The 27,571-nt window shown below is 45.3% G+C and overlaps 1 long non-coding RNA gene across 9 annotated transcripts in view; it reads left to right on the top strand.

The window, feature by feature from the left end:
- The window catches only part of LOC126946843 (uncharacterized), a 55,253-nt gene extending 28,231 nt beyond the window's left edge, over positions 1 to 27,022 (top strand). For 3 of the 9 annotated variants that reach the window (XR_007722772.1, XR_007722765.1, XR_007722773.1), the window contains one exon: positions 25,231 to 26,106. This is a non-coding gene — a long non-coding RNA (uncharacterized LOC126946843). Of the gene's footprint in view, positions 1 to 1,078; positions 1,227 to 3,211; positions 5,876 to 25,230; positions 26,107 to 26,976 lie in introns of those variants that run through there. The other 6 variants (XR_007722770.1, XR_007722767.1, XR_007722766.1 and 3 more) reach the window with 6 other exon arrangements.
- Positions 27,023 to 27,571: the final 549 nt, after the last annotated feature.

Below are 27,571 nucleotides of genomic sequence, written 5' to 3'. Positions count from 1 at the left end.
TCTAGCACTTCCTGGTTCATAAGGATATTGCAACACTTTCTGGTTTATATGGATAATTGTAGCACTTCCTGGTTCATATGGATAATAGCAGCACTTCCTGGTTCACAGGGACATTGCAACACTTCCTGGTTCATTCGGATAATTGTAGAACTTCCTGGTTTGTAGGGGCATTGTAACACTTTCTGGTTCATATGTCTAATTGCAGCACTTCCTGGTTTATGGAGACGCTGTAACATTTCGAGGTTAATACAGATAGTTGTGGCATTTCCTGGTTCATACGGATAATTGTACTTCCTGGTTTGCAGGGACATTGTGACACTTCCTGGGTCATAGTGACACTGCAGCACATTCTGGTTCATATGGATAACTGTAGAACTTCCTGGTTCATAAAGACATTTGCAACTCTCTGGTTCATAGGAATAATTATAGCACTTCCTGGTTCATAGGGACATTGCCACACTTCCTTGTTCATCCAGGTAACTGTAGCACTTCCTGGTTCATAAGGATAGTTGCAACATTCCCTGGTTCATCACCACCATCCTGCCATCTGCTCTAGCCCTATGCAGCCACTCACAAATCTACTTCGTATCCATGGATTTGCCTATCAGGGGCATTTCAAACAAATGGCATCCCATGTGGTTTTGTGCCTGGCTTCTTTCACTCAGCATAATATTTTTGAGGTCCATTGATTCTGTACCATGCATCAGAATTTCATTCTTTTTGATGGCCGAATGACATTCCATTATATGGGTAGACCACATTTTGTTTACCCACACACCTGTTGATGGGCATTGGGTTCTTTCCACTGTGTGACTACCATGAATAATGCTTAGCACTTAGCATACAGTTAGGACTTCTATGTACGTACTTGTCTGAGTACTTGTCTTCAATTTTTTGGGTAAATACCCAGGAGGGGAATGGCTGGGTCATATGATAACTCTATGTTTAACCATTGAAGGATCCGCCAGGCTGCTTTTCAAAGCACCTGTACCATTGCACCATCCCACAAACAATGTAAGAGTACTCCAGTTTCTGCACATCCGAGCCAACACTTGTCATTGTCTGTCTTTGTCGTTAGAGCCATCCTAGTGTGTATGATGAGCTGTCTCATTGTGGTTTTGATTTGCATTTCCCTGATGACCACATAGGTCGGCTTTCAAGTTTTCTTGTTCTTTCTTCTCTGTCAAGTAGGTGAGTAATACATAAATAAATATTTCTTACTCAGCGTTTTGATGTGTTTTATTCATAGCCTTATTAATGCTTGACCTCATTTGCTTGTCTCTCAGATATGCTTCTCTAAATGTCAGTTTCAAGAAGGAACTGTGTTTTGTTCAACTCCAAAATCCCCAGATCTATCTAGGACACTGCCTGAAATACAGAAGGGGTTAAAAAAATATGGATGAAATATAATAGCAAATGCATGTTCTATTTCAAAATATCAACAGTTATTCCATTTGCAGAACAATAAAAAATTCAATGTGAAGACTAAGACACTGTTGTTTATGTGTGTATGCTTGTATATGTATATGTACATACATATATATGTGTGTATACCTCCATGTATGTATAGGTATATATAGGTATATACACATATACAAGCATACCCACATTGTGTGTGTATATATATATGTATACACACACACACACACATACACACACATATATTTACATATATCTTTATAAAACACAGACCTAGGATATTTTCCCTAGAATCAGGTCCAAGCCAGAGAGTTGAAAATGTTGGATTTCTAATTTTTTGTTAAAATAAAACTAAAAACATTTCATTATTTTCATCATGATTTATTTTGCTGACTTGTGGAACATATGCAGGCTTGTTACGTGGGTGTGATGCTGAGATTTGGGGTATGATCGATCTCATCACCCAGGTAGTGAGCAGAGCGCCCAATAGGTAGTTCTTCAGTTCTTACCCCTGTCCCTCCCTCCACACTCTAGAAGCCCCCAGTGTCTGTTCCTATCTTTGTGTCCATGAGTACCCAATGTGTAGATCCACTTATACATGAGAACGTGCAATATTTGGTTTTCTGTTTCTGGATTAGTTTGATTACAATAAGAACCTCCAGCTCCATCCGTGTTGCTGCAAAGGACGTGGTTTTGTTCTTTTCCGTGGCTGTGTAGTATCCCATGGCGTCTAGGTACCACATTTTCTTTATCCAGTCCACCATTCATGGGCATTTAGATTGATTCCATGTCTTTGCTGGTGGAAATAGTGCTGTGGTCAACATATGTGTGCAGGAGTCTCTTTGGCAGGATAATTTATTTTCCTTTACGTATGTATGGAGGAATGGGATTGCTGAACTAAATGGTAGTAGTTCTCTTTTTAGTTCTTTGAGAAATCAGGGAGATATGTTTTGGAATGAACTTCGTATAGCTTTTTACTTTCTCCCTTTTAAAATGCTTCCAGAAGGCTGTCCCTTATTTGGTGCACAGAAACTGGCTGAAAAATAAACGTGACCAGCTGGGAGCGGTGGCTCACGCCTGTAATCCCAGCACTTTGGGAGGCTGAGGCGGATGGATCACCTGAGGTCAGGAGATAAAGACCATCCAGGCCAACATGGTGAAACCCCGTCTCTACTAAAAATACAAAAAAATAGCTGGGCATGGTGGCAGGCGCCTGTAATCCCAGCTACTTGGGAGGCAGAGGCAGGAGAATTGCTTGAACTTGGGAGCCAGAGGTTGCAGTGAGCCAAGATGGCTCCACTGCACTGCAGCCTGGGTGACAGAGCGAGACTCCATCTCAAAAACAAACAAACAAAAAATTAACCAGGCATGGTGGCACACGCCTATAGTCCCAGCTACTCAGGAGGCTGCGGCAGCAGAATCACTTGAGCCCAGGAGGCAGAGGTTGCAGTGAGCCTAGATCGAACCATTGCACTCCAGCCTGGGCGACAGAGCAAGACTCCATCTCAAAAAAAAAAAAAAATAATAATAATAAATATAAATAAAATTAAAATAAAATAAATAAAAAATAATAATAATAAAAGTGACCTGCAGCCACCTCTCCAAGGGGCCTGGATACCAATGGAAGGAAGTGGAAAGGAGGAGATGAAAAATTTACACCTTGAAAGCTGGAAGTGTTCTAATATTACCAATGCTGTGTAGTCAGACACATCGATAGTGACTCTAATACTTCCTGACGTCCTTATGTTATGAATACGTAGATGGTAACAAATTATCCTCCGCTTTTTTCCAGCTCATTGAAACATTTTACGGAGGAACACTTCTGCACTGATAACAGCTTTAAATATTTAATTAGTGCTTTGAAGAAACAGAAGAGTCTGTGACGCAGAAGGGAAATGAAAAGGAAAGCTTAGTCTCCATTTAGTTATGTTTCTCATAAATATTTTCCCAGGGGCAAAGATGTTCTCTTTAATATTAAAAATACAAATAAACACTTGACTTCTCATTAGCCGAAGAACATATTGTGGAGATTTTCATTATTCTAAAAAGGCACACTTTCAAGACACACGGAACAGAGATGGAGCATTGCCTTAGCTTGCTTCTGGCTAGCATGTCTGGCTATTGACCAGATTTTATTTTTAAATGACTAAAATAATATCTTAACTAAATGGTGAAATTCATTTTCAGCATTGGCTTGAGGGCACAGGAGGGTTTTGGCTGGGCCAGTCATCCCTACCAGTGAAGAAAGCAAGGAAATAGGTCATTTCACTCAGGGACAGCTTGAAAACAGAAATTTCATGGAGCTTCGTCATTCCATCAGCCTAGAGTGGGATTTGGGCTGTCACCCTTCAAGGATGAAAAGGTGCAGAGGACATTGGGCTAGAGATGAGGCACTCGTTTAAATGATTGAAAAGTTTTGGCCAGGCGCGGTGACTCATGCCTGTAATCCCAGCACTTTGGGAGGCCAAGGCGGGTGGATCACCTGAGGCTAGGAGTTCAAGACCAGCCTGACCAACATGGAGAAACCCCATCTCTACTCAAAGTACAAAATTAGCCGGGCGTGGTGGCACATGCCTGTAATCCCAGCTACTCAGGAGGTTGAGGCAGGAGAATTGCTTGAGCCTGGGAGGCGGAGGTTGTGGTGAGCCGAGAGCGTGCTGTTGCACTCCAGCCTGGGCCACAAGAGCAAAACTCCATCTCAAAAAAAAAAAAAAAAAAGTTTCCATCTGGCTGGACACAGTGGCTCATGCCTGCAGTCCCAGCACTTTGGGAGGCTAAGGCAGTTCAATCACTTGAGGTCAGGAGTTTGAGACCAGCCTGGCCAACATGGAGAAACCCCCATCTCGACTAAAAATGCAAAAATTAGCCAGGCGTGGTGGCGGAAGCCTGTAATGCCAGCTACTCTGTAGGCTGAGGCAGGAGGTTGCAGTGAGCTGAGATTACACCATTGCACCCAGCCTGGGTGACAGAGCAAGACTCCGTTTCAAAAAACAAAACAAAAAAAAGAGTTTCCGTCTAAGTGAGCTCTGTTGGTTCTCCCACCTCTGACCTTACGAGCTTTCTTCTTTCACCTGAACCTTGTTCTCTGAGTCACTTTGCATTTTAAGGCACAGCTGCAGCTCTCCCATCAGACTTGTTGGTCTTTTATGAAAGGATGAAAAAGTTCTTCCTCCTTTGGGTCTTTAACCGTTTCCTGGTGTAAGACAGCTTTTATGTTTGCTACCTGCTGGAATCAACCTGAAATTTCCTCCCAGAAAATTTGTGAATTTATCTTGTTCGAGTTACTCATGGTCAGTAAGTTAATAAAGATAGGTAGACAGACAGACAAATACATTGATACAGATAGATTCATGATAGGTAGATAGATGATTGATAGATAGATATTACATAGATACATAGATAGATACATAGATTAGACCTGATATATACAGGGTGGGTGGATAGATAAATGAATAAATGGCTAGATACAAGATTGATTGATAGATGATTAGATAGAGATTAGATAGATACATAGATAGATACATAGATTGGACCTGATAGATATATAGATATATATACAGGGTGGGTGGATAGGTAAATGAATAAATGGCTAGATACATGATAGACAGATAAAGCCAGTACATAAATAGATACGTAGACAGGGTAGGTAGATAGATAGATGAATACATAGATAGATAAATATACACAGAGACAGATCAATGATAGAAATGGATATATAGATATATGAATGATAGAAGATATTTTTAGAGAGAGATGATTGATTAATAGGCGATTGACAGATTAGAGGACAGATAAAAAGTGGGTAAAATGAAAATAAACTGTAAGCCAAAAGTCCATGTGGAATAGCGTGGGAAGCATTGAGAAGACAGTTTTTGGTGGTACCTGTTTAAAAATCGAAAACCTGAGCTAATTCCGTCCACAGTAAGATAGAGGAGGGCACTGGGAATTTATACCTCCCAGGAAAAAGAAATCATGGTAAACAGGCAAAGATCTTTCCAGATTACAGCTCTTGTGGGTAAAAGGTCCCCGAGATGCTCAGTTTGTGACAACTTGTTCTGAACTATTCAGTTCAAGGTTTCTGTTTTTTCTCCCAGGGGAGTTGCCTCGACTCTGATGTGTTTGCTTCGGTGCTCTATGTATTGTATTCATCCCACCCTTCAATTCATAAGCTCTGGAAATTGTTTATTTCACTGGGCAAACCATATGCCTCAGTCTGTCCTCTGATGGAGGCCCTTACATGCAAAATCCAATAGCAAAATTTCAATAGGTAAGATTTCAATCAGGACCCAAGAGGAGGCTGGCATCAGGCTCTCAGTCACCCATCTTCACATTCAGGTTTCCGGATTCACTTTGCAACTCTTTGGGCGACCTCTGGACTCCTTGTTCCCAGGGTCCACATTTAGTTGCATCTTTACTGCATTGGTTTTATAAAAAAGAATAAAATTGGATGAAACAGGTACAGATACAGAGTATGGGGTCAACCTAAGTAAACACAAAGAGATGGTTTGGATCTGGTTCCCCACCAAATCTTAGGTTGAGTTGGAATCCCCAGTTTGGAGGTGGGGCCTGGTGGGAGGTGACTGCATTATGGGAGTGGTTTCCGTTGACTGGTTTACCACTGTTCCCCATGGTGCTGTTGTGGTGAGGGTGAGTTATCATCCAATCTGGTTATTTAAAAGTGTGCAACAACTTCCCCACCCCCGTCCTGCTCCTGCTCTGGCCATGTAAAACGTGCCTGTTTCCCTTTTGCCTTCTGCCCTGATTTTAAGTTTCCTGAGGCCGCCCCAGCCATGCTTCCTGTACTACCTGTGGAACTGTGAGCCAATTAAACCTCTTTTTCTTTATAAATTACCCTGTCTCAGGTATGTCTTTATAGCAGTGTAAGGACTGACTAATATACTCTGTAATAGAAGAGATGTTTATTTGGGAGTATGGTAGTGCCATGAGAATAGATGTGCCATATTAAAATATGTACATATTCAGGGAGGTAAAGGGGAAAAAAGGATTTTAAAGGAAATAATGAAGAGGATTCCATAATTATTTTGAAATGATTATCCTTGGCTAAAAAGATCAATAACATGGTGACAGCAGTCTGAGTTTGGACAGCCAGTTGTTGAGCAGATGTCCTTGTGGAATTATTTTTTTTGCAAGGGTGAGATTTTTGCAGTCTCTTATGATAGTTTTTGTTATCAGGCATATAAGCATAAAAAGCATTAATATACACTAGAGGTACATTGAAGAGCTTATAAAATTGAAGTTTTTCTTCTTTGGTCAGAATATGACCAAAATATGTCTAAATATGAGTCTAAAATATGAGTCAGATATTTCCTTGGTTATCTTTGAGATTTATGTGGTCCCAGCTTTCTCCTGGATGGGTAGAAATTCCTGCAGCATATACAAAACTATCCTTCATGTCATACTTCTTCCTACCATTATACGATTAAAACTAACAAAAGAGAGTTTTATAAACTGTTCTTCCTCTTGCTCTCCTGTACCAATAGGAAGCACAATTGTGTGTTCTTGTGGTTATTCACAAAGGTTCTATTGCAGTAAGTTTTAAACCCTTGTGTGTACACAGTCACACACACATATATCACACATACACATGCATGCACACAGTTATACACATCTTACAAATACATACTGCACATGTATATGCAGATATAAACACACATACATGCACAAATATACAGACATACATGCACAGATACACATTCTTATGCACATGTATGCAGACATACACACGCAGATACACACATACACATATGCACATAAACCATACACAGATATACACATATAAAACATACATACACAGGTATACATACAAACATATACACAGATGTATGCCTACACACATATACACACATACACATGCATGCACACAGTTATACACATCTTACAAATACATACTGCACATGTATATGCAGATATAAACACACATACATGCACAAATATACAGACATACATACACAGATACACATTCTTATGCACATGTATGCAGACATACACACGCAGATACACACATACACATATGCACATAAACCATACACAGATATACACATATAAAACATACATACACAGGTATACATACAAACATATACACAGATATATGCCTACACACATATACACACATACACATGCATGCACACAGATATCCACAAGCCTGCAGATATACACATGTACACACAGATATGCATATGCATACATACCAAACATACATTCATACTTTACACCTATACACACACATACAGAAACACAAAGATATACACATATGCACATGAACACAAATACATACACACATACACATACACACAGATACACATGTACATACATACCAAATATACATGCATACTTACACCTACACACATACACGAACACATATACACAAACACACATACACAGAGATATGCACATGCACACAAATACCTACATACACATGTACATACTCATAGTTGTACACGCACACACACACGCACACGCAACTTTGGCATAATGGAAATTTGATCATTGGTCATTGGAGTCAACCATACAGTCCCTATCAGAAACAGAGGACCAAAATCGAAGGGGACATGGATGTCACAAACATCTCAACATCTATGGAACCACATAACTTGGAGAAACATGCAACTGAGTAAGGACAGAAGATCTGAGTGACTGTAGCTCTTTTTCTTTTTTTTTTCTTTTTTTTTTTTTTTTGTGAGATGGAGTTTCGCTCTTGTTGCCCAGGCTGGAGTGCAATGGCGTGATCTTGGCTCACTGCAACCCCCGCCTCCTGAGTTCAAGCGATTCTCCTGCCTCAGCCTCCTGAATAGTTGGGATTACAGGCATGTACCACCACACCCAGCTAATTTTGTATTTTGAGTAGAGATGGGGTTTCTCCATGTTGGTCAGGCTGGTCTCGAACTCCCAACCTCAGGTGATCCACCTGCCTCCGCCTCCCAAAGTGCTGGGATTACAGGCATGAGCCACCGCTCCTGTCCTAACTGCAGCTTTTACTTTGGAATTCAGGCAGCTACAGAGCCAGATTCCTGCAGGCACAGGCATGTGGCTAATACATTTCCCTTCCTTTCCACAGAGTTGGGTGGGTTTTGTTGCAGTGAGTGTCTGGTAGCTCCAGAGAGAACAAATATGAATGTGAAAATACATGCCTTGGTCATTAGTGTTTCTTAACAATTCTCCATCCCACCCCACTTAATGAGGCCTCTGCTAGAACTCTGGGGTCGGGTCAGTTCCAAGAGCAAAAAACATCCCTGCCTAAAAGAAGCAAATGGAAGAACTGATTCTATGCTGCCATGTGTGTTCTTATCAGGCATTATCTAAGTTTCTCACTAGGAGATGTTGAAAAATATTGATTGATGTCCAAAGGCTAATATACTGCAGTGGTTTATTGAGAAATCCCAGCCATCATCTCTTGCTTGTTAGCTGCTCTGAACGCTCTTAGAAGGCACCATTCATGCTGCTGTATTCAGGACTGCTGAATTGTGCCGCGTTCCTTGGTGTTACGCGTGTCTCTTCTTGAGGAAGTTCTAACCAGAGTGCCATTGTGAGGTTGGAAATGTCCTTGGGTGAAAAAGCAGCCCCTGGGTCACACGCCCCATGATTCAGATGCGTCTGAACCCCTCCAGTGCTTTACTGCCAGGGTCCAGGAGAGAGGGAAGGAATGTCACTGTCCCAGCATCCTCTAATTTACTTGACAACACAATTCTTCTAATGTCAGGATTTTGTTTTGTTTTGTTTTTGAGATGGAGTCTCTCTCTGTCCCTCAGGCTGGAGGGCAGTGGCACGATCTCGGCTTGCTGCAACCTCTGCCTCCCAGATTCAAGTGATTCTCCCGCCTCAGCCTCCTGAGTAGCTGAGATTACAGGCACCTGCCATCATGCCTGACTAATTTTTGTATTTTTGTAGAGACAGGGCTTCACCATGTTGGCCAGGCTGGTCTTGAACCACCGACCTCAGGTGATCCGCCTGCCTCAGCCTCCCAAAGTGCTGGGATCACAGGCGTGAGCCACCATGTGCAGCTAGGTTGGTTTGTTTTTTTTTTCCTCAGCTCGAGAATGAACTTTTTCTTAGTATCCTGTAGCTACAGTAATGCTTCTCCAGTTTTATTTATTAAAAAATCCTAATGCCGGCTGGGCCCTGTGGCTCACGCCTGTAATCCCAGCACTTTGGGAGGCCAAGGCTGGCAGATCCTGAGGTCAGGAGATCGAGACCATTCTGGCCAACATGGCGAAATCCTGTCTCTAGTAAAAAAATACAAAAAATTAGCCGGGTGTGGTGGCGGGCACCTGTAGTTCCAGCTACTCAGGAGGTTGAGGCAGAAGAATCGCTTGAACGCAGGAGGCGGAGGTTGCAGTGAGCCGAGATCGTGCCACTGTGCTCCAGCCTGGCAACGGAGTAAGACTCCATTTCAGAAAAGAAACAAAAAAGCAAAGAACACTTAATACTAATGATCACATTTTTGGGCTCAAACATCCTAATTAATTAAGGAAAGAGGAGATGCCACAATGGATACCACACTATGAGATGCCCTGAAGAGTTTCACAAGGGAAGAAATTACCATCTTAGGGAGGGCAAACTACGGAAACTTTTCACGCACTGGTCATTCACGGGTATGATTAGAAGAAATGCCATACAGACCTCAGGATACTTTGACCCAGATGGGGCCACTCTGATGCCTTCTGAGATGAGAATCTATCACATTACCACAGCTGATCACCACTCACTCGGTGACTTAAGACAAAGGAAATTGACGTCACCATTCCAAAGACCAGAAGTCTGAGATCTAGGTGTGAGCAGGGCTGCGCTCCTCCTGGAGGCTCTAGTGGAGGATTCTTCTTGCCTCTCTCACCTCCTGGGGGCCCCAGGTGTCCCTGGACTTGTGGCCACATCACTGTAGTCCCTGCCTCCGTCACTACTTGGCTTCCTCCTCTGTGTCTCCAAATCTCTCTCTCCTTACAAATACACTAGTAATTGGATTTAGGACCCATCTGCAAGGATCCTATTTCTAAATAAGATCCTATTTCTACATTTTGAGGGCAAGGACATGATACACATTTTTTTTTTTTTTTTTTTTTTTTTTTTTTTTTTTGAGTGGAGCCTTGCTGTTGTCACCCAAGCTGGACTGCAATGGCATGATCTTGGCTCACTGCAACCTCCGCCTCCTGGGTTCAAGCAATTCTCCTGCCTCAGCCTCCCGAGTAGCTGGGATTACAGGCATCCACCACCACACTAATTTTTGTATTTTTAGTAGAGATGGGGTTTTGCCATGTTGGTCAGGCTGGTCCCGAACTGCTGACCTCGTGATGTGCCTGCTGCAGCCTCGCAAAGTGCTGGGATTACAGGCGTGAGCCACCGCGCCTGGCCCCACATATCTTTTTATGACTCATGACAGTATGCAACTCTGGCATACAATCATGCAAATGGTTTACTTAGGCAGACCCTCCAGGCCTGCGTGGCAAGGGAGTGGGGGTTCACGCCACAGCAAAGGGAGGAAAGAAAACCCCTGTGCTTCTCTAGCTTTTTCAGATCACAGGAAAGAGCAAACCAGCAATTCAAGGGCAACAGTCAAAGATTGCAGGTATAGAGCATGAGAAGCAATGAGCACAGGGCTGGAGGGGTGCACAGAAGTGGTAAAGGAGGTCGAGGATAGCCTGAAGTGGGGCTGACCTTCATGGGAGGGATGGCAGAAGGTGAAGGTGATTGAAAGGGAGGATGGGACGCCAGTAACATCAGCTCCAGGACCTCAGGAAAGTGTAGAAGGGAGCTCCTTTTCCATGCAAGACGGACCCCATGTCTCTCGCGCTTTGGTGCAAGGATGCATGGATGCTGAGACTCATAGGAAGGGCATGTGAGGGGCGAAGCATGTGGGAGGTGGAAAAGGGGAAAGAGGAGGAGAAGGGCTGTGGGGAAATAAGTGAGTAGAATTGCGGAAACAGACCATTGACTTAATTCTCAAGAGGATTCAAAGGCCAGATGCAGTGGCTTATGTCACTAACCCCAGCTACTCAAGAGGGTGAGAGAGGAGGATCGCCTGAGACCAGGGGTTTGAGATTAGCCTGGGCAACATGGTGAAATTCCGTCTCTACCAAAAATACAAAAATTGGCTGGGCAGGCTGGTGGGCACCTGTAATCCCAGCTACTTGGGAGGCTGAAGCAGGAAAATTGCTTGAACCCAGGAGGCGGAAGTTGCAGTGAGCTGAGATCGCAGCATTGCACTCCAGCCTGGGCAACAGAGTGATACTCTGTCTCAAAAAAAAAAAAAAAAAAAAAAAAAGATACAGGTCGAGCACAGTTGCTCATGCCTGTAATCCTAGCACTTTGGGAGGTTAAGGCAGGAGGATTGCTTGAGACCAGGAATTCAAGGCCAGCCTGGGCAACATAGTGACACCCCATCTCTAAAAAAACAAACAAAAAAAAAACAAGAAAAATAAAAAAAATCATGGCCCCTGTATTTACACTCCTCATACACTGCAGACAGATGCCATTTAGAAGAGACGGAGCCTTATTCCTGAGTGGGCAGTTGAAGAAGGATGAATTGGGGAAGTGCGTGCATTACTTTCTTGTTGCTGTGGTAACGAACTGCCAACACTGAAAACAACACATGTTTATTTTCTTACATTTCTGTAGGTCTGGAGTCTGAAATGGATTTCACTATTTTAAAATCAAGGTGTTGGGAGGCTTGCGGTCTCTCCAGAATCTCTAGGAGAGAATTCATTCCTTGCTTTCTCCAGTTTTTAGAAGTCACCTGCCATCCTTGGCTCATTAGCCGTTATCCCATCTTCAAAGCACATGTCTCTGATCTCTGCTTCCATCCTCACATCCCGTTTTTCTGTGGTTAAATATCTCACTTCCTCTCTCTTATAAAAGCCCTGGGACCCCACTGTGATTACATGGATCATTCAAACAATGTCCCCATCTTAAGAACCATACCTGAATCCTTTCTGCACATTCCTCTTTGTCCTAAAAGGTCATATGTTCTAAGAATTAGGATATGGGCATCTCTGGGGACCAGGATTGTACCTGCCACATAGAGTTTCAACACTTGATGGGATCTGGGAGCCTGATGAGGGAGGGTGTCACCCCTGAGGGGCTGGGTCAAAGTGAACCAAGTAGCTAGAACAGGTGGTCACAGGAAGTTGGTGATTCGCTAGGGCTCCAGCTTGGGAGAAGTAAGGGGGGCAGCTGGGGACCTCTCCACCTCTAGCGTCATGAATTTGGAGCCAGGCACTGAGAGCCTCCCACCAGGAGAGGGCACCGTCTACATAGAAAGATAGGCTGGGTGCAGTGGCTCCTGCCTGTAATACCAGCACTTTGGGAAGGTGAGGCGGGTGGATCACCTGAGGTCAGGAGTTCGAGACTAGCGGAGGTCAGGAGTTGGAGAACAGCCTGACCAACATGGCAAAACCCCATCTCTACCAAAAATACAAAAATTAGCCGGGCATGGTGGCAGGCGCCTGTAATCCCAGTTACTTGGGAGGCTGAGGCAGGAGAATTGCTTGAACCCAGAAGGTGGAGGTTGCAGTGAGCCAAGGTCACGCCACTGCCCTCCAGCCCGGGCAATAAACTGAGGCTCAGCATTCAAAACAAAAAACAAAAACAAAACTAGCCGGGTGTGGTGGCACACGCCTGTAATCATAGCTACTTGGGAGGCTGAGGCATGAGAATCGCTTAAACTCGGGAGGCGGAAGTTGCAGTGAGCCGAGCTCACGCCACTGCACTCCAGACTGGCTGACAGCGAGACTCCATCTCAAAAAAGGGGGGTGGAAAAAAAAAAGAAAGACACACCTTGTATATGCAGCAGGACCAGGCCTAAAAGCAACTTACACTAACAGAGAACCTCAGGGAGGTGGACCCAAGCCATATCACTGGCTTCTTTTCAAGGTAAAATTTGATTTTTTTTTTCTTTAATTGAACTATTTTGGGCCACCCTGTTGACTGTACTGAGCACAGACTGCGTTTATAGTGGAATATGAACTTTGCAATGAATTACTCCAAGAAACGATGCCGTTAGCAACGGGTACATGAGTGGAAGCAACAGCAGTGTGGGATCAGAGCCAGAATCTGAGAGACGCAGAGCTGGGAGGCAAGAGAGAGCTCTCTGGGAGCAAGCAGAGGGTGCTAGGCACAATGAACATGGCAAGCAAGGCTAGCCCCTGAGGACAATCAAAGGGCCATTTTCAAGGTTGAGGACTGACTGTGGCCTCACTGTGTTCCCCTCCATGCCACGCTATACCTGAACTCTTTCCCTCCTCACTGAGCCCCATGGGATCGTCAGTTCCATTGACCACAGGTCCTTTGCACGTACCACACTTGCTACACAAAACTCCCTTCTGCCTGTATCTTGTGCTGTCTTCATTCTTCAGTTGTCAGCTCCACTGTCACTTCCCTTTAAAAGTTCACATCTGTGGCTGGGCGCTGTGGCTTACTCCTGTATTCCCAGCACTTTGGGAGGCCAACGCGGGCAGATCACGAGTTCAGGGGATCGAGACCATCCTGCCTAACACGGTGAAACCCCGGCTCTACTAAAAGTACAAAAAAATTTATCCGGTTGTAGTGGCATATGCCTGTGATCCCAGCTACTTGGGAGGCTGAGGCAGGAGAATCGCTTAAACCCAGGAGGCAGAGGTTGCAGTGAGCAGAGATCGCGCCACTGAACTCCATCCTAGGTGACGGAGCAAGACTCTGTCTCAAAAAATATATATATAAAAAAAAAAAGTTCACATCTGTGTCCCTGCCTGACCCAAGCTGACCACATTGTAAGCATCTACAAGTCTCACCTTCTTACTGCTGCTCTGACCACAGCACTACTTTTATGTCCTGTGGGCAGTTTTGTTTAAATGTCTGCTTTCCTCGTTAGACGCTAAGCAACATGAAAGTGAGTGAGTGGCCATGGTTTGCTCATCTGTGCACCTCCAGGACTGGCTGGGTTCCTGGACCTTCTGTCGTGTTCAAAGCTGGGTGACCTGGGTGTGAAGAAGCAGAGGTCCACACACATGGGTGAACCTGTGCTTATTCTCACCATCACACTGCTTGACTTCCTTATTTCCTTCCTGTCACCTGGAATGCCTACCCTGTACTTCTCCCCAGTGCCAACACCATCATTTACCACCTCGTTCAGCTCCCAGTCATCCTGGGAGCCTTTCCTGACCACAGGGATGCATCGTGGTACACAATCCCTGCAGCTGCTGCTATGGTGCAAGGTGATTCTAGAAGAATAGTTTTGCTGTGCGGTCACCCTTATGCGCTATTGTGATTTTGCCTGTAAGATGTTGAAAAAGACATGGAAAACACACACCATCTGATCATCAGTTGCAGGCACATCCCCCGTTGCTAAGAATGTGCCGTGGTTTAAATCAATATCTGTTGGCTCTTCGGCTCCTGCTCTGGGCTTCGTACATCCCCCCTCAGCCCTGAATTCCATTCCCCCTAATCTTGGTAACTTTGGTGGCTTTTGCACCAACCAAAATCAGATCCTAGGTCTTGAGCAAAACCAAGAGCAAGGAAAAACATCCCCCATGGGAATCTGAGTCACTCTAATGACTTCAGTTGCTGTTGACTTGATTTCCTTCAGCTGCTTAAGGGGGTTAGCTCAGCTTCCTCTTGCTTCTAGGACAAAGCGTCACAGACTTTGCAGCTTAAAACAATGCACATTTCTTTGCTTTCAGTTCTGGAGGTAAGAAGTCTGAAATTAGCTTCCTGGGGCTCCCATCGAGGTGTCAGCAGGGCTGGCTCTCTTCTGGAGGCTCTAGGAGAGAAAGGGTTTGCTTGACATTTCCAGCTTCTAGAGGCTGCCTGCCCGTCTTGTTATGTGGCTGCTTCCTCCATCTTCAAAGCCAGCAGTGTAGCATCTCCTAATCTATCTCTAACTCTGACCCTCTTGCTTCCCTTTTTCAATGATAAAGACCCACGTGATAACACTGGTCCTACCTGGGTAATCCAGTAATGTCTTCTCATCTCAAGCTCAGCTGATCAGCAACCTTCATTCCATCCGCAACCTTCATTTCCCTTGCTATGGAAGGCAATATATGCGCAGGCTCTGGGAATCAAGACATGGATATCTTTGGGGCCCATTATTACTTCTACCTACAACAGGTGTTACAAGACTTGGCCTACTTCATCTTGCAAATCCTTTCTGCCCTCTCCTGCACCGAATGAGATCTGTTCTCTGTGAATGTTCAGGACCGCAAGAGTAGGGACCCCAAAGGCTGGGGGCAAAGTAGATGTGACCGGTGCCAAGCATAGGGTGTGTGACCAGATTCAGATATGTGATTACATTGGGCGGTGACGCAGTCATTTTCGTTAGGAAGGAACATGGTTGTAGGAAGAGAAAATGGAACACAACCCACACGTGTTGGGTGGTTGGAAGATCTGAGAACTCTCGTGGGTGTGCTCCTCCATTTCACTCACCACGGTACAGGGGACATTCTTAGACCTGTCAGTGTCACTATTTAACATAAACATCCAAGAAAGTCAGCGAACTTCAGGCAGGATGAAGGCAGAGACCCACCCCGAAGCACAGTGTGATTCAACTGTCGAAAACCACAAGACAGAAGCGACTGATCCCATCTGAGGAGTCCTAAAGAAGATTATCATCAGACTTCCCTTCGGAAACTTTGGAAGTCAGAAGGCAGTAGGCTGATAAATTCAAAATGCTAAAAACCAAAACCAACGAAAACTTGCTAACCAAGAAAAAAAAAAATACTACACGGCTAAAAAATCATGCAGAAATCTTAGCAAAATTTTAAATGATCCAACAAGGTCTATTGTTTCTGCTCAGATATGGGCAAACATGAACTTGTATGCTTATTTTTATGGGTACAAGGAGCACGCAGTTATCTCCACTAGCATATTTTTTGTTTTGTTTTGAGATGGAGTCTCACTCTGTCGCCCAGGCTGGAGTGCAGTGGCACAATCTTGGCTCACTGCGACCTCTGCCTCCCGGGTTCAAGCAGTTCCCTGCCTCAGCCTCCCGAGTAACTGGGATTACAGGCATCTACCACCACGCCTGGCTAATTTTTGTATTTTTAGTAGAGATGGGGTTTCAGCATCTTTGCCAGGCTGGTCTTGAACTCCTGACCTCGTGATCCACCTGCGTCAGCCTCCCAAAGTGCTGGGATTACAGGTGTGAGCCACCACACCCAGCCTGTTTTTCTTTTTAACTCATGTGTAGGTTCAGAATTTAGTTCCAGGTACGTGAGAGCCCTTTGTAGACCTTTTTCATGGTGAGTCCGCTGGCTTACCAGACCTTGTCTGACTTCTCCTTCCTGTATCTTCCCAACAGCTCAGCACCTTGGTGCGGCACAGGGTCCCATTAGCGGCCTCATTTCCCACCACTGACTGAACATCAGCAGGCTCAATCCACGAGTCAGGGGCTGGGGATGTCTTGTCAAGAATTCCCTCTTTTGGAATGAAATTTATAACAACAGCCGTGCTGCTTGATGGAGCCCTTTCTACATGGCAGGTGCTTTGCAAACACTTTCAGAAAATCTGCAGCAAACCTTATAGTAAGAATGATTGCTCTCATCCTACAAGTCAAAGATCAGATTGGTGACATGGTCACCAATGCACTGCTAATAAACAGCAGAAGTGAAATTCAAATATCAAGACATTTGTCCTCAAAGTCTCTGCTTGCAACTAGATTATGGTCCTGATATCCTAGGGGTGAATCAGTTTCAGTTGCCCTTCCTGGACCCCCAGCAAGTAGTACATTGGAATTATTCTTGTCCGGTATAGCGGGGAGCAGTGTAAACAGATCAACAAGGTTTTCTGGGACCCTGGTTCAGGCAAATAAATCTTACAACATTATCTGGCTCTTTCAAGTAGACTTTAGACTTGGCCTTGCTTTCTATACTTTATTTTACCCACCGGAAAATAGTGTTTGTATCTTTACAAAATGTAATACTTGATTTTCCCCTCTCAATATTTTGCAGGGCAGAGATATTGCTTTGATCTATTTTCACATAATAATTATTATTTGAGGTCTCAATTAAGACCAGTGTCTTCATCTGTGTGGGGCTCTGCGTTAAGGGCTTTCATAGACTCGCTCCTGCCGTTTCTCCTAACTCACTTGAGCAGAGGCCAGCAGTAGAGAAACTTAATAAATAACACAAGTGCTGCAGTTTCTGAGTCCTCTAAGAAATGAGACCAAAAGGAAAGACTCCAGGGACATTTTCACAGATATGCCCAATTCCAGTGGCCCCAGGTTTTGCACCCTGCTATTGATATTCTGCCACCCATAGTCGTGATCATCTGGCTACAAAACAGCAGGCAAGGCTGTGCTTGAATGATGTTACAGGTGGGCTCATGGCTACATGGATGTCTAGACATGTCTAGGTGTCCATATGCAGGAACTGAGGGAAAATGAGAAAGAGGGAGGGAGGGATGGGTCAAGGGATGGATAGATAAATGGATGGAAAGGTGGACGAATGGATAGATGCATGAATGGATGGTGAATTGGTGGGTAAAATGGAGGGATAGATGGATGTTTGGATGGATATTTGGGTGGATGGGTAGATGGGTGGATGGATGAATGGATGAGTGGATGGGTAGACAGTGGATGGATGGAGAGATGGATAAATGTTTGATGGATGAATAGATGCATACATGGATAGACAGGTGTTTGGGTGGATGTGTAGGTGGAAAGGGGGATGGATAGACAGTTTCATAGGTGGATGGATGGGTAGATGGACAGATGGATGAGTGAATAGATGTGTTGAATAGGTGGATGTATAGATGGAGGGATGGATGATTAGTTTGGTAGATGAGTGGATGGATGGGTAGATGGATGGATGGATGGTTAGGTGGATGAGTGAATGAGTAGATGGGTGGATGAATGGATGGATGAATAGATGGATAGGTAGATAAGTGAATGATTGAATGGATGGATGCATGAATAAACAGGTTCGTGGATGGGTGGGCGGATGGATGGATGGATGTGGGTGGCTGGCTAGATACGTAGATAGATGCAAAGGTGAATGCAAATAGAAGGGTAGATTTATGAGGATGAAAGAATTTTTCGCCGGGAGTGATGGCTCATGCCTATAATCCCAGCACTTTGGCAGGCCGAGGCGGGCAGATCACGAGGTCAGGAGATCGAGACCATCCTGGCTAACACGGTAAAACCCCATCTCTACTAAAAATACAAAAATTAGCCAGGCATGGTGGTAGATGCCTGTAATCCCAGTTACTCGGGAGGCTGAGGCAGGAGAATGGCGTGAACCCAGGAGACAGAGCTTGCAATGAGCCGAGATTGTACCACTGCACTCCAGTCTGGGCAACAGAGCGAGACTCCATCTCAAAAAAAATAAAAAATAAATAAATAAAAAAAAAAAGAAAGCGAGAATTTTTCTCCTTAGGTAATCAGGGGAAAATTAAATCCTTACCCACAGAGACGTCTTTCATTGACATCAGGCGGAGGCTCTCTTTTCTCTCTTCTGGTGACCAGGACAAAGAGAAGTGCAGGTTTAGAGGGCTCTGACGAGGGAGCCCTGCCTGCCTCCTGTCCTGAGTCACCTTTACCAAATCGTCTCCTGTGTTGGGTCTCCCTAACCTTGATTTTCAAACGCTAGCTTCTAGGCTTTGCCTTTTCTGTGTCTGTGGTTCTGTGTCATCCACCAAGTCTCCCAGAGAGCCCCTTCCTGCCTCCCCTCTGTCCCTTTAGCCCCCACTCCAGACCCCAGATTGGGCTCAGGGTTCCTCTGTAAAAGTCACTGATGGGAGTCCACACCCTGAAAATGCCTTCAGCCTTCATTCCAGCCTCTCCTCTCTGCCAAGTGAGCTGCCCCTGCCGGCAGCAGTCACTTGTTCACACAGGGATGCTTGTTCCGGCACACTGAGTAGGCGCTGTCTCCTGTGTGGGAATCGGCTTGGCATAGGCGACCGTATGACATTGTTTCAAAAAGCCATTCAAATTCTTTGTCTTGTACATCCTGTCTGGAAGCACGTGTATACATTCCCGCCTCCCCACTGGGCACACTCTTACCCTTGCCCTGCCATTGTGGTGCTAGGAGCTGTCTGTGCCGTCCACTGGGTGGACCAGACGTCTTCCCCATGAAAAGGGGAATCAGGGTCTTCATGTGTCTCTCAGAAGCCAGGCATTTGGCACCGGGGCTCATGAACAGCTGATTTTTGAAGCGGTCCCAGGGGAAGCTGAGTTGGTGACTGATAAGAGGAAGGTCTAGGTCCAGTGTGGTGGCTCACGCCTGTAATCCCAGCATTTTTGGAGGCTGAGGCAGGCGGATCAGTCAGGAGATCGAGACCATCCTGGCCAACATGGTGAAACCCCGTCTCTACTAAAAATACAAAAATTAGCTGGCCATGGTGGCACGCGCCTGTAATCCCAGCTGCTTGGGAGGCTGAGGCAGGAGATTCGCTTGAACCCGGGAGGTGGAGGTTGCAGTGAGCTGAGATCGTGTCACTGCACTCCAGCCTGGGTGACAGAGCGAGACTGCATCTCAAACAAAAAGAAAAAAAGAAGAAGAGGATCTGAAGAATTGGGATACTGAGGCATCATCTTCCTTGCCCAGTGGATTTGCAGTTTCATACCCTGGATCTCCTGAAGCTTTGGGGCTCCTTTTTCTTTTTCTTATTTTTTTTTCTTTGAGACGGAGTCTCTTTTCTTTATATTATCCAGTCTTAGTTATTTCTTTATAGCAATATGAGAACACACTAATGATGCTGGTCTCTTCAAGGAAACTCCTGCCATACCCCCTCCCCCATCTTCTTTCTCTCTCTCTTTTTATTTTGAGATGGAGTCTAACTCTGTCGCCCAGGCTGGAGTGCAGTGGTGTTATCTCGGCTCACTGCCACCTCTACCTCCCTGGTTCACGCCATTCTTCTGCCTCAGCCTCCCGAGTAGCTGGGATTACAGGCGCCTGCCAGCACGCCCGGCTAATTTTTGTATTTTTAGTAGAGATGGGGTTTCACCATGTTGGCCAGGTTGGTCTTGAACTCCTGGCTTCAAGCGATCCACTTGCTTCGGCCTCCCAAAGTGCTGGGGTGACAGGCGTGAGCCATCTCTCCTGGCTGGGGATCCTTTTTCATCTCTGGTGGACGACAAGGTGTATTTTCCTCTTGCTGGTCCAGGGGGCTGCAGACGGACAAGCAGACTCCAGTGTTTGGGGGTCTGTGTGTGTGTTCTTTTTCCCCCGTGGTGCCAGCTGTGGCAGATCACAGGATGCAGGTGGATAATGATGGCACAGACATATCCTGGCTGTTGGCCTCTCCTACTTCACTTCATTATTGATGGATGCAGCACCCACTAAGTTGATTATAAAAGGCTGATAAGGCCGGGTGTGGTGGCTCACACCTGTAATCCCAGCACTTTGGGAGGCCAAGGCAGGCGGATCACCTGAGGTCTGGAATTGAGCAACATGGAGAAACCCCGTCTCTACTAAAAATACAAAATTAGCCAGGCTTGGTGGTGCATGCCTGTAATCCCAGCTACTGGGGAGGCTGAGACAGGTGAATCACTAGAACCAGGGAGGCAGAGGTTGCGGTGAGCCAGGATCGTGCCATTGCACTCCAGCCTGGGCAACAAGAGGGAAACTCCATCTCAAAAATAAATAAATAAATAAATAAATAAATAAATAAATAAATAAATAAATGAAATCAATGAATGAATAAATAAATAACTAAATAAATTTAAAAAATAAGCTGGGCATGGTGGCATGTACCTGTAGTCCCGTCTCCTCTGGAGGTTGAGTTGGGAGGATCGCTTGAGCCCTGGAGGTCAAGGCTGCAGTGAGAGGTGTTTGTGTCACTTCACTGCAGCCTGGGTGACAGAGTATAGACCCCCATCTCTAAAACAGATAAATACATATATACAGAAATGATTAAATGGTGAAGTTAATGTTATAGGTATTTTTCCACAACAACATCCTTACCCACAGAAACCTCAGTGGAGAAGACAGGAGTGTGGCAGACCAACATGCTTCTGTAGCCCCACAAAGCTGTCCCTTTAATTGGTAGCACTCCTGGTAAAGGCTGTTTGCTTAGCGGACATTGACCTCTGACCTTGTCCTCCACCTGCTGGCGCAGCGACTCCTGCTATCTCCAATTTGTCCAGCTCACCTGTCAGTCCCCAGAGTCCTAGAACCGTCTATCGGTTCTTGCTTCTCCCTTTTCCCCTAGAAGCATCTCCTGGGAATCGCCCTGATCAAAAGCCCCAGCCACCTCTCCAAGACCCCCTCCAGAAGCCCACACAGCCCTTACATTCATTGCCTTTGAACCTACCCGAAGTCAGCAAGTTCAAAACTCGTCAGAAACCAGGAGAAGTCTCAGCCCCAAATCAATAGCAGCCGTTGTGAGCTCCTCCCAGCTCAAAGTCCCCCGGAGATTGGTTCCCTGGTCTGAGTCAGGAACAAGAGACTGAAAAGCACGGGGATCTGGTGCTTTTTCTTCGTAGGGTTACTCCCTCTCCCCACCAAAAAACCTACCAACTGAAAGGTCACTGATTGGTTGCGTCAACCAGCCTCAACCACCAGATGTCTTTGAGATGGGGAGCCAGCCCCCTAAAGCTGAGTCTTTGTGTGTAGCTTCCAAATATCTGGTCCCTTGGGTGCAGACAGAAGAGAGGACACAGAGGCTGGACATCTCCCAGAGGAGGGGGAGACTGGCTGGGCACCAAATAGTCTGGCTTCCCTCTCTGATATCATAGGAACATGAACAGACTTGGAGATACTGATTGAAAGTATATGTCACTTGAAGGAGACATTGGTTCCAGAGCCATTAGTTCCTAACCTCCTACCATACTCTCTGCATGGTGGAAGATGCCAGAACATTCTCAGAGCTTGAGAAGAAAGAGGAATTGAGAGAAGGGATGGGGGTCAAGAGATAGAGAAGGTGAGGAGGAATGCGAGAGAAGGGAGGGAGGGAGGAGAAATGAGGAAGGAGAACTCAGAAGCTCAGGTTTAACTTCACCCCACTCCCCTCAGGATCCCTACACTCTAACAGTTGTTTCTGAGAGTTCCTGGGGGCCACCCATAAACAATGAGGTTAAATGTAAATGGAAGGGCAGGACTCTGTTGAAGTCCCTGTTGGCTGCATAGTCACCAGCTCTCATGACCCAAAGAGGAGAGTGATCAGGTGACTAGATCGTCAACGAGGGTAAATCTGGAAGACAAAATGTTTGAGGCCAGGTGCAGTGGCTCACAACTGTAACCCCAGCACCTTTGGAGGCCAAGGTAGAAGGATCACTTGAGCCCCAGGAGTTTGAGACCAGCCTGGGCAACATAGGTAGACCCTGTCTCTACAAATAATTTTTAAAAATTGCTCACGCCTGTAATCCCAGCACTTTGGGAGGCCGAGGCGGGCGGATCACAAGGTCAGGAGATCGAGACCACGGTGAAACCCCGTCTCTACTAAAAATTACAAAAAATTAGCCGGGCGCGGTTGTGGGCGCCTTAGTCCCAGCTACTCGGGAGGCTGAGGCAGGAGAATGGCGTTTGCAGTGAGCCGAGATCGCGCCACTGCATTCCAGCCTGGGCTGGGCGACAGAGCGAGACTCCGTCTCAAAAAAAAAAAAAAAAAATTAATTGAAGGATTTCTAAAGACTACATGAGTGGTTTTTGTCTCCTGGAGTCAGAACCCAGGGAGGATTTTTGCTGAAATACCAAAGCCGCAGGGAGCCTGAATAGAGATGTTCAGACAGAAATTAAGTTTGAAGAAATAGATTTTGGCAGAGAGGCATGTGGCCACAGACAACTCATACATTCATTCATTCTTTCACTCACTCAACAAACATTAAATGGACTGTCTCTAACTGCATTTCCCTCTCTTGACAAGAGGGGTACATGGGAGAGAGACAGGCTGAAGGAGTGTAGAGTTGGTATTGGTTGGGCCTGGGAGCTTTCCAGAGGCACTGTGCTCTGCTGTGCCCTTCTTCACATCCCAGTCTCTACGATGTTGACTGTGTTCGTGGATATCACATCGCTGTTGAGATCCCAGAAAGAATATGCATGAACCACCGTGACAAATGTCATTCATAATCCTTTCAGCGAAGAATAACCTCCAAAAATGTCTTCTGTGTACCTTCCCCTGGAATCGTTTGTGATTCTGATGCAATGGGAGACAAAACATCTCTTATCCATGGCCTCTGTTGAATCAGTTTTGTCTCCAATCTGCCTTTCACGGGCACTCTAACAAGGAAAGTTCAGCTGGTCTAGCAGTTCCGAGACAGCAAATTATCTCACTGTTGATGTGGACAAAGAGGCTTTTGCAGAAAGACTATACTTAACTTTGAGAATCTGGGTCCCAGCTTTTTGTTTACCCAGAGAGGTATAAATCTGAAAGAATCTGGGTTCCAGCCGAGCTGAGAGAGGTGTAAAATCACAGAGGTATGCCTCCACTCAGAACACACCATTATCGTGCTTTTATATGGAAGGCACAGCCATTCACTCATTGCCTGATAGACGTTTCCATTGAATGTTGGATCTCTTCAAACCAAGTGTCTGTAAACCAAGGGTTCTGCACTGACACTGAGGATGAATCCAACAGGAAAGATAAAGAGAAACATCACAGCACACCCCAGAGACATAGGCAATTACTGTTTATTGATTAAAAATATAATGAAAATTAGGAGGCCGAGGTGGACAGATCATGAGGTCAGGAGTTCGAGACCAGCCTGGCCAATGTGGTGAAACCCCATGTCTACTAAAAATACAAAAATTAGCCAGGCGTGGTGGCACACACCTGTAGTCCCAGCTACTCAGGAGGCTGAGGCAGGAGAATCGCTTGAACCCGGGAGATGGAGGTTGCAGTGAGCCGAGATGGCACCGTGGCATTCCGGCCTGGGCGACAGAGCAAGGCTCTGTCTCAATAATAATATTAATAATAATGAAAAATAAAAGGAGAATAAGGGAAACCAAAAATAAGCATCTAGAAGAGCAGTTTAACATGCAATTCCATTTTCATTATTTCTGCTTTAAGTTTGATATTTATATCGTGTCTCAAACGAACAAGGCTGGCCACTCGTTCCCTCTTCTGTTACCCTGTCGTTGGAGGTTTTGTTCTTTGCCTTGGTATGTTGAGAGACCCCAGAGGTCTGTGAGTAAAATTCAAGGGCTCTGTCAACTCAGATGGGACAAAGTCTACTTCTCTGGATTTACTCACTTGTAACTGAAATTCTGCATCGCCTGTGGACCTAGGCAACACCCCACAACAATATTAGTCTCGCCTGTAGATTTCTTACCAACCATTATCACAGATGCTTTCCTATCACTGTACAGGAGTTGCAGATGAAATATCTTTCATGCTCATGACCACTTCAGCATTACTGTGCTCCTTGGATGCCTCGAAATATTTTAATCTTACGAATATCTAATGCATTACTGTGTTTCCATTACACGAAATAAAACAATGACTTAGCAGTTGCCCAGGTGAAGGGAACCACTTCCAACAGGTGGAATTAATCGTTCAGGGTTTTCAAAAGTTCTCTGTGTAGTTGGATTTTAAGCTCCAGGGTTAATCTGATAGAACTTGCTCATCTGGTTTTAAGAAGTGTGGTTAATGGGGATCTCTTGACTGTAGAATTAGTTTTAAAACACCACATTTACTTCTGACAGTAGGTAAATTTTACCTTGGGGAGAATTGTATGGCCTTGGTGGTAGTTAGTATAAATTAGTATGAATTAACTTGGGCATATGTGAAAATTAGTATAGCATAAGTGAATGAAGGCATATGTGAAAATTTGCAATTATTTTCTATATTCATCTAAAATGGAATTGCACTGGAAATATAGCATGCTTGTTTTGTGATTTCTACCTATCTCTGTTTTATTCTCATGTCAAATTCTACTTTACCCCTCAATGACAGTCATTTGACACTCCTCTCTGTGTCGGTGTCTGAGGCACCCTGGGACCGTCCTGACTGGAAAGCACAGTGACACTGCTGGCCTGAGCTGAAGTGCTGATTCAAATAAATTGAAAGCTGAATGACCTTATGAAGAGCTGCTTTACCCAGGAACAAATATGGAGAGGAACTCCTTGCAACTGTGTTCTCAAGTAGACCACTTTTGAGAAATTATACATTTATCATAACACCTCAAGTCCTGCTCTGCATAGAATGACCATTATTATCAAGAAAAGTTCTCCATTCCCTGTGATTCATAAGGAAGTGCAGGCCTAACCAGAAAACAGGAGCTGCGACAACCTTGGGTCAGACACATTCAATCTCTCTATTCACAGTTGCATTTTCTCTCTCTCTCTCTCTCTCTTTCTTTTTTTTTTTTTAACAAAGCCAATTAGCAATAACTGGGAAAAACAAAAACAAAAACAAAAAATGAACATATGGTTGAGCTGACTTCTGAGAAAGCTTCTGCATTGTGAATGTCAGGATTCCACATTTCTGAAGCACCTCTGCTCCTCCACAAAGCGCCTCTCTAGTTTCGTGGTGATACGGGAGGGAAATGACAATTGTCTGGATTATCAGGATGGCCCATTGTTCTCTGTGGTTCTCAATCCATGTGGACATCCACCATGACCAAGCTCTTTCTTTCTTTTCTCTCTTTCTTTCTCCTCTCTCCTTCCTTCCTTCCCCCTTCCCCTTCCCCTCCCCTCTTTCCCTTTCCTTTACCTTGTTTCTTGCTTGTTTCTTTCTCTCTTCCCTTCCCTCCTCTCCCCTCCTCCCTTTCTTCCCTCCCCTCCGTTTCTCCCCTCCCCTCCCCTCCTCCCTTTCTTCCCTCCCCTCCCTTTCTCCCCTCCCCTCCTCCCTTTCTTCCCTCCCCTCCCTTTCTCCCCTCCCCTCCTCCCTTTCTTCCCTCCCCTCCCTTTCTCCCCTCCCCTTCTCCCTTTCTTCCCTCCCCTCCCTTTGTCCCCTCCCCCCACCTCCCCCTTCCCCTCCCCTTCCTTCTCCCCTTCCTTTTCCCCTCCACTTCCCCCTCCACTCCCTTCCGCTCTCCTCCCCCTTCCCTTCTCTTTTCTTTTCCTTTCTTTTCTTTTTTTGAGACAGGATATCACTCTGTTGCCCAGACTGGAGTACAGTGAAGTGATCGTGGCTCACTGTAGCCTCGACCTCCTGGGCTCAAGCCATGCTCTTTCCTCAGCCTCCTGAGTAGCTGGGACTACACACACACACAACCATGCCTGCCTACTTTTTTAAATTTTTATATTTTTTTGAGACAGGGTTTCATGCAGGTTTTCATGTCCAGGCTAGAGTGCAGTGGTACAATCTTTTGGCTCACTGCAACCTCTGCCTCCTGGGCTAAAGCGATATTCCTACCTTGGCCTCCCAAGTAGCTGCGACCACAGGCACTAGCCACCACATTCGGCTATTTGTTTATTTTTTTTTAAAGACACAAGGTTTTACCATGTTGTCCAGGCTGGTCTCAAACTCCTGAGCTCAAGCGATACACGCGCGTCAGCCTCCCAAAGTGCTGGGATCACAGGCATGAACCACCGTGCCCAGCCTGGTTAATGTTTAAATGTTTCCTGGAGATGGGGCTTCACTGTAGTGCAGGCTGGTCTTGAACTCCTGGGTTCAAGTGATCCTCCCACACTCAGAGATACTATTTTCTTTTCTTGCTTTTTTTTTTTTGAGAGGGGTCTTGCTCTTGTCCCCCAGGCTTCAGAGCAGTGGCTCGATCTCAGCTCACTGCAACCTCCACCACTCTCCTGCCTCTGCCTCCCAAGCAGCTCAACTTCAGCACCTCATTCTTTGTCTAAGCCAAGTTTAGCCGAAGAAAACACCTGCCGAGAAGGTAAAAACAAAAACATCTGCCAAAGGCAAGAACCCGGTGGGAAGCCCCCTGAGCCCAGGGGCCTGCAGAGTCTGTTCTGGTGACAAAGCAGGCAGTTGGAAGAGAGCAGGGCTGCGAGACAGCGTGGGTGGGTTTTATCTGCTGCTTTTGGAAATTCATTGCATGATGCGTTTGTTTTTCAGAGGTCCCAAAGCAAAGAAACAAAAGCCCCGCAGAGTTCACCCAGAAGGAAAGCCTTCATTGGATCAGGCTATAAGAGGACTCTCCCCTGAGAAAGATACTTATTTTGGCGCTGTGTTGAGAGAAAAGGGAAGAACGATGGCTTTCCCGTAGAAACATTGACTTATTTCATGATTTGAAAATGGACTTTTATGTTTTAGGAATTATGTGGATGGGATGTTTTCTTGGGTGATAGGATTTGAAATTGCAGAGGGGAGCAGGTGCCATGTGCCAGCAATG

This window comes from Macaca thibetana, chromosome X (genome assembly GCF_024542745.1).
Source record: "Macaca thibetana thibetana isolate TM-01 chromosome X, ASM2454274v1, whole genome shotgun sequence".
Taxonomy (NCBI): Eukaryota; Metazoa; Chordata; class Mammalia; order Primates; family Cercopithecidae; genus Macaca; species Macaca thibetana.
Note: the sequence above shows the minus strand (reverse complement) of the source record. Positions and strands in the feature narration are given on the sequence as shown.